The sequence below is a fragment of the Podarcis cretensis genome (assembly GCF_951804945.1).
Source record: "Podarcis cretensis genome assembly, chromosome: 12".
Classification (NCBI taxonomy): Eukaryota; Metazoa; Chordata; class Lepidosauria; order Squamata; family Lacertidae; genus Podarcis; species Podarcis cretensis.
Genome location: NC_137181.1, coordinates 47657725 through 47668296, shown reverse-complemented (window position 1 = coordinate 47668296; position 10572 = coordinate 47657725). Strand labels below are relative to the sequence as shown.

Sequence of the window (10572 nt, the reverse complement as noted above, 5' to 3'; positions counted from 1 at the left end):
GAACTGCCGAGGAACAACCTTATTGAAGAAGTCAACAGGGATTACCCAGATCTTGTTGCTAGTTGCAAAGGCCCCCCATAACAGGTCAAATCTGTGTCCAGGGCAGCTGTTTACCAGCTCCATCTGGTACGTAGGCTGAGACCCTACCTGCCCGCGGACTGTCTCGCCAGAGTGGTGCATGCTCTGGTTATCTCCCGCTTGGACTACTGCAATGCACTCTACGTGGGGCTACCTTTGAAGGTGACTTGGAAACTACAACTAATCCAGAACGCGGCAGCTAGACTGGTGACTGGGGGCGGCCGCCGAGACCACATAACACCGGTCTTGAAAAACCTACATTGGCTCCCAGTATGTTTCCGAGCACAATTCAAAGTGTTGGTGCTGACCTTTAAAGCCCTAAACGGCCTCGGTCCAGTATACCTGAAGGAGCGTCTCCACCCCCATCGTTCTGCCCGGACGCTGAGGTCCAGCGCCGAGGGCCTTCTGGCGGTTCCCTCATTGCGAGAAGCAAAGCTACAGGGAACCAGGCAGAGGGCCTTCTCGGTAGTGGCGCCCGCCCTGTGGAACGCCCTTCCAGCAGATGTCAAAGCGATAAACAACTACCTGACATTCAGAAGACATCTTAAGGCAGCCCTGTTTAGGGAAGTTTTTAACGTGTGATATTTTACTGTATTTTTGGTTTTTATGGAAGCCGCCCAGAGTGGCTGGGGAGGCCCAGCCAGATGGGCGGGGTATAAATAATAAATAATAAATAAATTATTATTATTATTATTATTATTATTATTATTATTATTATTATTATTATTAAAGCTTCAGGGACCCCAAAATGTAGGCCCGCCACTGGTACAGGGAGCTGTTTTATCCTCCTCCCTAGACCCAATCCACTCTTTCGCTGGCCCGACACACACCTTTTCTGCCCTTCGCACTGAGGTAACTTCTGGCAGCTTCTTCTGCCTTCCCTCAGTTGAGGTAAGTAGATACACCATGGTAAGGAATTTGTGTTGGCTTAAGGTCATCTTTTTAATATTTATTTATTTATTATATTTTTCGTTCTTTTATTTATATTTTATACATTTATTTACATTGTACACATTCTTTTTATTTTTATTTTTTTAAATATTTTGACAAAGTAATAACCATGAGTAAATAAGAAGAAAAATGTACACCTCTCCACCGAAACCATTCCATTGTAACTATCTAACCTTAATGTAATTTTAATCTTTGTTGGAAGCCGCCTAGAGTGGCTGGGGAAACCCAGCCAGATGAGCGGGGTATAAATAATAATAAATTATTATTATTATTATTATTATTATTATTACTTAAGATTTAAGGTCATGCCACATTCTACCCTCTCCCAACCTCCATATTTTGGCACTGGGATTGCATTGTAAAGCTGCAGTCCTAATCCCACTGAATAAGCCCCAAAAATTTCAGTTCAACGTACTTCTGATGGTCTTCATGTTCGGAGCATAAGCAAATCCTGCTTGAATGATGTCAAAGTTTCATATAGTTCACCATTCTGTTTCCAGTGTGGACTTTCCAGATCATTCTGGGAAATGTCTGTGTCTGTCAATCTGCTCTTCTTTCTTTCTTTCTTTCTTTCTTTCTTTCTTTCTTTCTTTCTTTCTTTCTTTCATCTATCTATCTATCTATCTATCTATCTATCTATCTGAAAATATCTTCAATCAGTCTGTCCGTCTGCCCTGGCCCTTTCCTGTTTTTGCTTCTTTGTGTAAGAAAAGTGTAGTTTCATGCATGTCATTCCACAGACCTGGGTAATTCCACCCCCCACCAAATACCAGACCAACTTGGGAGGTTTCTCTGTTCCTTCTGTGAGTTGCTGTTTGCATTGTGTTCCCAGCAGCACTTGAGTGACACCTTGTGGTTGATCATAAACATTTCAACAATGGCCCTTTCTTTTCCAGTCAATCAGAAGTGCTTTCAATAAGTGTGCATGGTGGGAACACTGTTTGAAGGGTTACTGCTTCCATGTGTACATGCAGCAACTCCCTGTGGACATTCTATTGAATGAGGATATGTCCTAGCCAGAACTGGGACTACCCCATATTCCTTGAATGACTCTTAAGGGTAACAGCAGCGATAAGACAGCTGTGCCCTTCAGATGCTGTTGGACCCCAACTCCCATGAAGCTCAACCAGCATGGTCATTGGTGATGCATGATGGGAGTTGGAGTCCAACAACATCTAGGAGATCATAGCTGGGTTACAGCTTTAATGCATCTTAGGGATAGGGATGTGTGTGTGTGTGTTTTGGATCCCCATATTTTAATCCAGAGAGGATGTATTTTTATATGCATGGCAGGGGGTTGGACTAGATGATCCTTGGGGTGCCTTCCAGCTCTCCAATTATATGATTCTATGAAACATTACACCCTGGTCCAGATAAGCAATGAACAACAGCACATTGAGTACAGAAAATCGCAATAATGCCAATAGTAATAGTAGCAGTCATAATTTTTATACCCTGCCCATCTGGCTTGGTTGCCCCTGCCACTCTGGGAGGCTTATTATGTTTATAAAAACATAATAAAACATGGAAATATTGTCTTGAGAAAGATCTAACCGTGTTGTGATATTTACAGGAAATTAGGGATTTCATTTTTCGCTAAAAGTCAAATACCTTTTAATATATAGCAGCAAACTGAACCTCAGGGAAAAGTTACAGGGAAACATTGTATAGGAATAAGAATGGAACTGGTGTTCTTTTTACTTCTTCTGCCAGTCATTTTTTGACAATGGGCTATATAACTTAGCTCTTTGACTAATCTTCCTAAAACAACCACAGTGTCTCAGTCTTTTGAATGACTGCTCCAGACAGGTTTCATTTTATTTTCTCCATCCTTTCCCCCTAAGAAGTCTACTAAAGTAATTAGTTTCAAGACCTTTTCTTTTTCTCTTATCACCTGGAAAAGAATACAGTATCTCTGCATATACGTAGGTATGGAAGATTGCATAGAAGTTTTAATTTCCTGCAAGCAATATTTCATGGTGTGCTGGCAGGCTTAGCTGTGTTTGATCTGTTGGTGAATATATATTTTTTATTAAGGCACCGCAAGAAGCATAGATCTAACTTTGCCATTGTACTAAGGTGTATTAGAGGAATGACATTTATAACCTGGGAGGTTCTGAAGTGTTATAAGGTCATAAAATAGGTGAAGAGAAGAGAACCACTATATTGTGGGTGTGTAGGCGATGTGAGTGCGCAGCTAACATCCCAGTTATCTAGAGAGGCTTTGTAAAGTGACACAAAGATTGATAGAGATGGGAAATTGTCATCTATAATTTAATCTACTGAGTCTATTTTGAAAAGTTGTTTGTTCATTATGCATTTGGACACCTCTTTTAAGATATCTTCACCAAATTTTGTGTGATGGTTCCTGAGATCAAGGAGCAAGTTTTCATCTAGTCATGGCTACATCTGGGCACAATTTTGAATCCAGATGGCAGACTGAATATTTAAAAAATGCACTGATCGATGGCAAAACTACACTGCTTATTTTGGTTTCTTTGAACTCAAATTCTCTAGTAATGTAGCTGCTAGTGTATAATTCAAGTTTTGGAGCCTGATACTCATTTTTGAAATAAATGCCAAGGGCATTTGAAGTCAAAAGCATTGTAAGGATGAAACAGAGACAAGCAGCTTGCTGCTCTATAGCCTCATGTGACCTTTGGTCCGATTCCGTCTGGTGTTAAGGATGGAATATGGGGAAAGTGGGCGAGAGAGAAATGTAATGGACCTACCCATCTTTGGCACTGGGCTTGGCACTTTTGACTGGTACTTCCAGATTACCCGAAGAAGAAGAAGAAGAAGAAGAAGAAGAAGAAGAAGAAGAAGAAGAAGAAGAAGTTGTTTTTATACCCCCACCCATTCAGCTGGGTTTCCCCAGCCACTCTGGGCGGCTCCCAACAGATTAAAAACAGAATAAAGGTTGCTCTCTCCTGTAATACATTATTGAAAGCAGTTCACCCTCACAAAGCTACAATTCCCAGGGTTCCTAGGAATGAAGGATTGATAATTAAACCACTCTGAGAATCATAGCACTGTGAGACGCCTCCTAACAACTCTCAGCACCTTTTACAAACTATAGATTCCAGAATTCATTCTGAAAAGCCATGACTGTCAAAGTGGTATAGGGTTGTTTTAAATGCATAGCATGTGTATAGCCAGTGTCTTTTACAACTACAGTGGTACCTCGCAAGACGAATGCCTCACAAGACGAAAAACGCGCAAGACGAAAGAGTTTTCCGTTTTTTGAGTCGTTTTGAGTCGTTCCGCAAGACAAATTTCCCTATGGGCTTGCTTCACAAGACGAAATGTCTTGCGAGTTCTTGCTAGTTTGTTTCCTTTTTCTTAAAGCCGCTAAGCCGCTAAGCCGCTAATAGCCGCTAAGCCGCTAAGCCGCTGATAGCTGTGCTTCGCAAGACGAAAAAACCGCAAGACGAAGAGACTCGTGGAACGGATTAATTTTGTCTTGCGAGGCACCACTGTACTTAGGCTGCAATCTGATACCTTCCTACCTGGGAGTAAGAAGTTACTTCTGAGCAGACATAGCCTTGCCCTGTTACTGAGTTTCTGTTTGAGATGAGGTTTGAACCCACACTGCACAACTGCAGTTCTGTTAGGTAGGTAGAAAACATATCTTTATTTTTCTTTTCTCCAGTTAGAAAGAGTTCTCTGATCAATCATCTCTTTAAAGAGAGAAACCTTGGGCTTCTGAAACATAGTGTATACTTTCATGTGTAAGCAATTGTTCAACATCGCACATGAAAACGGCTGGTGCTAAATTGAAGTGCTCAGCTAGTGCCATTTTCTGCCTCTCAGCTCACCCAAAGCTCTTGCAAAACGGAATCTGTCACCTCAAGTGCTCTTGCTTGTGGAAAGCTTCTATTCACCAAGGACGCCATCCACGCACAATGAGATCATGGGATGAAAACAAAGCCACATCCAGGGATTCTAGTTCAAAGGCTTCCTACAGCTTACTGGGGAAGAGCTATAGCTCAGTGGCAGATAATTTGCTTTGCATGCAGACGGTGCTGGGTTCAATACACTGTTTTCTTTTGCTCATAGCTCTTGATTCAAGCAATAACATGTTTTTGTGGCTCTTCAAGTCAAAGCTTCTTTCAAGATCTTAAAGGTTTATCCCCCTATTTGAGGCATTGCTGCTTAGAATATGTTGGCATCAGTCTGTCTCGAGAGACAATGGTTTGCACCTCTGGGGATGAAGTCAAGCCACTATGTTAGCAGGACCAAAGTGACCTCCTTGGGGCACAAGCCTGGGCAGTGTGTATGGAGATCATGGGCTGCCCTTGCTGGTGTGGTCGAAAGGAAAGCAGAGCAAGACGTTTGGCACCAGCTTGGCTGCAGGAGTTGTCAGAGTACAAGTTGCCATCCAACCGTCCTAGGGACGCCACTCCGGATTTGTGTAGCATTTAGTTGTTAGCCATTTCTTCTCCTGAAGATATCCTGCAAGGCAGCGGAGGTTTCAGATCACAGTTTTCCTTCTCTCCTACCTGCCCCTCGCTTCCCTCTTCAGCATGTACAGAATCCGCCTTCTTGACATTGAACCAACTATTGGTTAAATCCCTGGTGGCAACTATTGGTTAAATCTCAGGAGCCACCAAGTCAAGTAAAACTATTCCAGCAGTCTCAACCACATTTTATCCAACCACCAGCTTTACTGTGTATCGTGGGTACATCTACAACTATTCAAAACTATCTAGTTTTCTTAGGCCATATTGCCAATATGCAGGAAAAGGTCACACTACCAGGTTCAGCATCCACTGACGAAGGGTGTGGGCTGCTCATTCATATAGTACATAAAGCAGGTGGCATTGCGGGAAGGTAAAGTTAACCCATACCATGAAAGGCTTGGAGGACACACAAGCCAGGAAGATGATACTGCTGGACTACAACTTATACAGTGGTGCCCCGCAAGACAAATGCCTCGCAAGACGAAAAACTCGCTAGATGAAAGAGTTTTCCGTTTTTTTAGGTGCTTCGCAAGACGAATTTCCTATGGGCTTGCTTCGCAAGACGAAACGTCTTGTGAGTTCTTGCGAGTTTGTTTCCTTTTTCTTAAAGCCGCTAAGCCGTTAATAGCCGCTAAGCCGCTAATAGCTGCCAAGCCGCTAAGCCGCTAATAGCCGTGCTTCGCAAGACGAAAAAACCGCAAGACGAAGAGACTCGCGGAACGGATTAATTTCGTCTTGCGAGGCACCACTGTACCACCCCCAGCCAGAATGGCAAATAGGGATGATGGGAGGTGGGATCCAATATCTGAAGGGTCACAGGTTCCCCCATCCCTGGACTAAACCACATTTAGCCACACTATCCACAGACACTCTTTGATTGAACAGGTGGGAGAAGAGCAACTGCAAGATTTTTAGCATTGAACAATGAGCCCCTTAATGAATAATACCATGTCCCATTTTAATCTTCTTTTAAGGAAACTGCTTTTCCCTGCGCAACTGCATTTAAGGCATGCTAATTCTTAATCAGGTCAGCTTTCCGAAACTCCAATGTCATATTCCCATATTAAAAATGAATGAAGGAGACAAGATGCTGCTTTTTCTCTCCGGGTTCAGGGAAGACTACCACAGCAACTAAGTCACTTGAGCTTTTAAGTCACTGAAAATAAAAGGGACTGTAAAGGGGAATCTTCTTGCATAATATGTGCCATTTAGTCAGAATTAGGGAAGGGGAGAGAGAAATTCACCTTGGTTCCCACATAAAGGGAAATCTACTTGCACATTCTGAAACAATACGTGCACTGAAACATAGCCATCTTCTTGAAGAATCATAGAATTGTAGAGACTGTTAGATAAAGGAAGGAAGTTTCTCAGGTGTGTTTGGCCCCCAAACCCCAGTGAAAGGCCTTTGAGGAAGGATTGAGGCAGAGTAGCAGAGCACCTCAATTGCATGCAGGAAGGTTCAGTCCCCAGCATCTCCTGCCTGCCTGAAATATTGGACAGCTGCTGCCACTCAGTGTGGAAAATACTGAAATAGGGGATCAATGATCTGACTCAGTATCAGGAAGCTTCCTTGGAATACAAAACACAAACTCTCTCTCCATTTCACATCCCATGCATCCCACCATGCAAATCTTAACATTCTCCTTGTGCCTAATTACAAATTAATTACCAGGTGCATGATTAAGCTGTTCATATTTCAGATGCTTAAAAAGCAAGCATGCCCTCCCATTCTCTCTGCTTGAGATCCCAATTGTGCCCTTGGCAGCTCTCAAATGCAATTGACTCAGGGATGGTTCTACAAACACTATTGAATAGATATCTCCAAACAAAGAAAAAAGTAGAGAGCAAGAACACTTTGCACAAAGGTATAATTTAACTGATGCATGAGAGAAAGAGCGTGTGAGAGAGGGAGGGAGGGAGAACTTTCCCCCTTTCAGCTGTTCCACTGAAGAAACACGGGTCCTACGCTCATCTCCATTACCCTAGGAATAGGATACCTTAATCTGCAATTACTGTGTTGCCAGATAATTGTAATTGTTGAAGGGTACTCTTGCAATGGAACCACCCAAGAACGACTGTTTCTGTGCTGAATGCTTAAAGCTGTAATCTGAATCACACTTACCTGTAAATCCCATTGGATTCAGTGGGATTCACCTCAGAGCAGGGATGGGGAGAGGTTCAATTCAGTCCACATTTAAAGGTTGTTGTTGTTGTTGTTGTTTAGTCGTTTAGTCGTGTCCAACTCTTCGTGACCCCATGGACCAGAGCACACCAAGCACTCCTGTCTTCCACTGCCTCCCGCAGTTTGGTCAGACTCATGTTTGTGGCTTCGAGAACACCATCCAACCATCTCATCCTCTGTCGTCCCCTTCTCCTTCTGCCCTCAATCTTTCCCAACATCAGGGTCTTTTCCAGAGTCTTCTCTTCTCATGAGGTGGCCAAAGTATTGGAGCCTCAGCTTCACGATCTGTCCTTCCAGTGAGCACTCAGGGCTGATTTCCTTAAGAATGGATGCATTTGATCTTCTTGCAGTCCATGGGACTCTCAAGAGTCTCCTCCAGCACCATAATTCAAAAGCATCAATTCTTCAGCGATCAGCCTTCTTTATGGTCCAGCTCTCACTTCCATACATCACTACTGGGAAAACCATGGCTTTAACTATACGGACCTTTGTTGGCAAGGTGATGTCTCTGCTTTTTAAGATGTTGTCTAGGTTTGCCATCGCCTTTCTCCCAAGGAGCAGGCGTCTTTTAATTTCATGACTGCTGCCACCATCTGCAGTGATCATGGAGCCCAAGAAAGTAAAATCTCTCACTGCCTCCATTTCTTCCCCTTCTATTTGCCAAGAGGTGATGGGCCCAGTGACATTTAAAGGTGAACCCACCTTATTTTCAGTTCTGAAACAATACACAGCCCTTCTTCAAAATTTTCACTTCCAATTTTTGCAAGGCAGTTCTCCAGCAAAGTAATGGGTGCAAAAATGCATGTGCTAGGGTAAAGTTGCATATATATATGTGTGTGTGTGTGTGTGTGTGTGTGTGTGTGTGAAAATAACCTACCAAAGTGCATTATAGAATCATCTAGTCCCACCCTTGCAATGCAGGAAACTTTTGCCCAACGTGAGGCTTGAACCTACAACCGTGTGTTTAAGAGTCTCATGCTCTACCAACTGAGCTATCCTTGCCTTGCAAAAGAGGCATATTAGGCAATATTCTGTGCAAGCAAGCATTTATTAGGAGAAATCCATTGTTTTATTTTCACAAGAATATTAAAAATAAATAAATTACTGACTGATGTGGACATGTGGAGAGCTGAACTTAAGCGTAAAAAGAGGAAAAACTAAAAATTACAGATTAACTCATCTGTCCTTTTGAGTAACTGTATAGGACTGCAATTTTAAGCCTCTTGTAGCTTTATTGGAAAAGATGAACTGCTTTAATCACAGTAGTGGAGAGGTGCTTAAGGACACCCTGTGGGAACATTACAAACCATTTTCCAATAGTTATCAAATACTATGTATCTGATTGTCAGTATTCTTTACTATTGTTCCTTGAGTTTGTGTTGTTTCCATTCGACGACAAAGCTTCCCTTTCTTATTCCCTGCTTTTCAGCAATATGTGTGCGCTTGCATGGTGCAGTTGAAGTGATGCGGTTTCCTTTTGCTAGGCAAGTAAGGACAAACTGTTATGGCTGTGTTTTTCCTGGGAGGAAAGACTGCTAAAGTGACATCATACGGTGACCCTAATCCCAGTTATGGACCGCTTCAATCGCAGCTTCTGGCTGGAAGATGCACACTCTTCCAAGCAGATGCCACTGTTGCTATGAAATGACTAAACAGGTAGCAACCTTGAAAACTGCCCTCTTGCCCCCAACAGAAGAGTCAGAATGGGAGGGGGAGGGATTAGAAAATAGCAATTGTCATTATAATGTGTGGGTGAGGGCAATTGTCTTCACACCCTGCTTTAACCTAATTGGACACTGCAAGATACGGGATGCTGGTCATGATGGGCTACAGATCAGGCCTGACAAGCACAGCAAATCAGTTCTTGCCCCTATGAAGCAGTTGTTGACAGGGCCTTGCAGAGCCCGGTGGAGGCCAGGCCAGGTAGATAATGTGCCCCCCCTTTTTTTACCCTGGGGATAACTGAAGTCTTATAAATAAGTAAGTATACAAATAATTTTCACAAAAGTTATGCTGACAAATAATTGTCTAAATTATGACTTTGCACCTCCACATTCGCCCCAGTGCATCCCCTGCGATTGTGTATATGCTGACCGAGGCCCCCTGTGGAATTGGAGGCCCAGGCCAAGTGGCCCATATGCCCCACCCCCCTCTGTCCGGGCCTGGTTGTTGAGACTGAAGGTCCCTGCCTGCCCTCAGCTGCCTAAGTCCCCTCCTCTCAAGTGTGTTTCCCAAGCAACCAGAGACTGTTCCTGCATGCCTGCCTTTGCTCCTCTTGCTTCATGCCTCTCCTGGTTCTGGGAGACCAGGGAGAGGAAAGCTCGTCACAGCGGAGGGGCGGGGGGGGGGAGACACCTGTGACTCTTCACCATCTCTGCTTCTTGGCCTCCCTCCTCCCACTCTCCAACTTCCGCTTCTGGATTTCTCTCTGCCACAAGCTCTCTCAGCTCACTAAGCCCTGTCACCTCTTCAGTTTCCAAGACCTCCTCCTCCCAGTTTGCTCCCTCTTCTCCCTCTGACGCCTCATCCTCATTCCACCACCAATCCCCGGGCTCTGAGCCTCCTTCCCTTGGGGCTTCCCCAGCTTGTTTCTTCCCCCATTCCTTTGCGTCCAACCAGTCCATGGCAGGTGGGTGGAGCCAGAGAAAAAAGCAAGCCGGAGCAATGGATGTCAATTTTACCTTTGTACGGTAGGCTACTTTCTACAGCCCTCTCTGCCGTCCAGCCAGGCAAGGAAGAGCCATTATCAGAGTTCAAGGACACATGTCAGCAGGGAGACAAGAAGAGTTGAAGCAATGCTGGCGAGGGGTGTGGCCGGGAGGAATATAGGGTGGCTGAGGAAGGAATGTGCTTGGGGTCTCTTCCCAAGGGCCAGAGAGAGAGAGAGAGAGAGAGAGA

At 44.0% G+C, this 10572-nt stretch overlaps 1 protein-coding gene across 2 annotated transcripts in view; it reads left to right on the top strand.

Moving 5' to 3' along the window:
- The first annotated feature begins 819 nt into the window (after positions 1-819).
- The window catches only part of CPNE4 (copine 4), a 274129-nt gene continuing 264376 nt past the window's right edge, over positions 820-10572 (top strand). For both annotated transcript variants that reach the window (XM_079947325.1, XM_079947327.1), the window contains exon 1: positions 820-969. The gene's annotated coding sequence lies outside the window, so the exon portion shown is untranslated. The remainder of the gene's footprint in view (positions 970-10572) is intronic.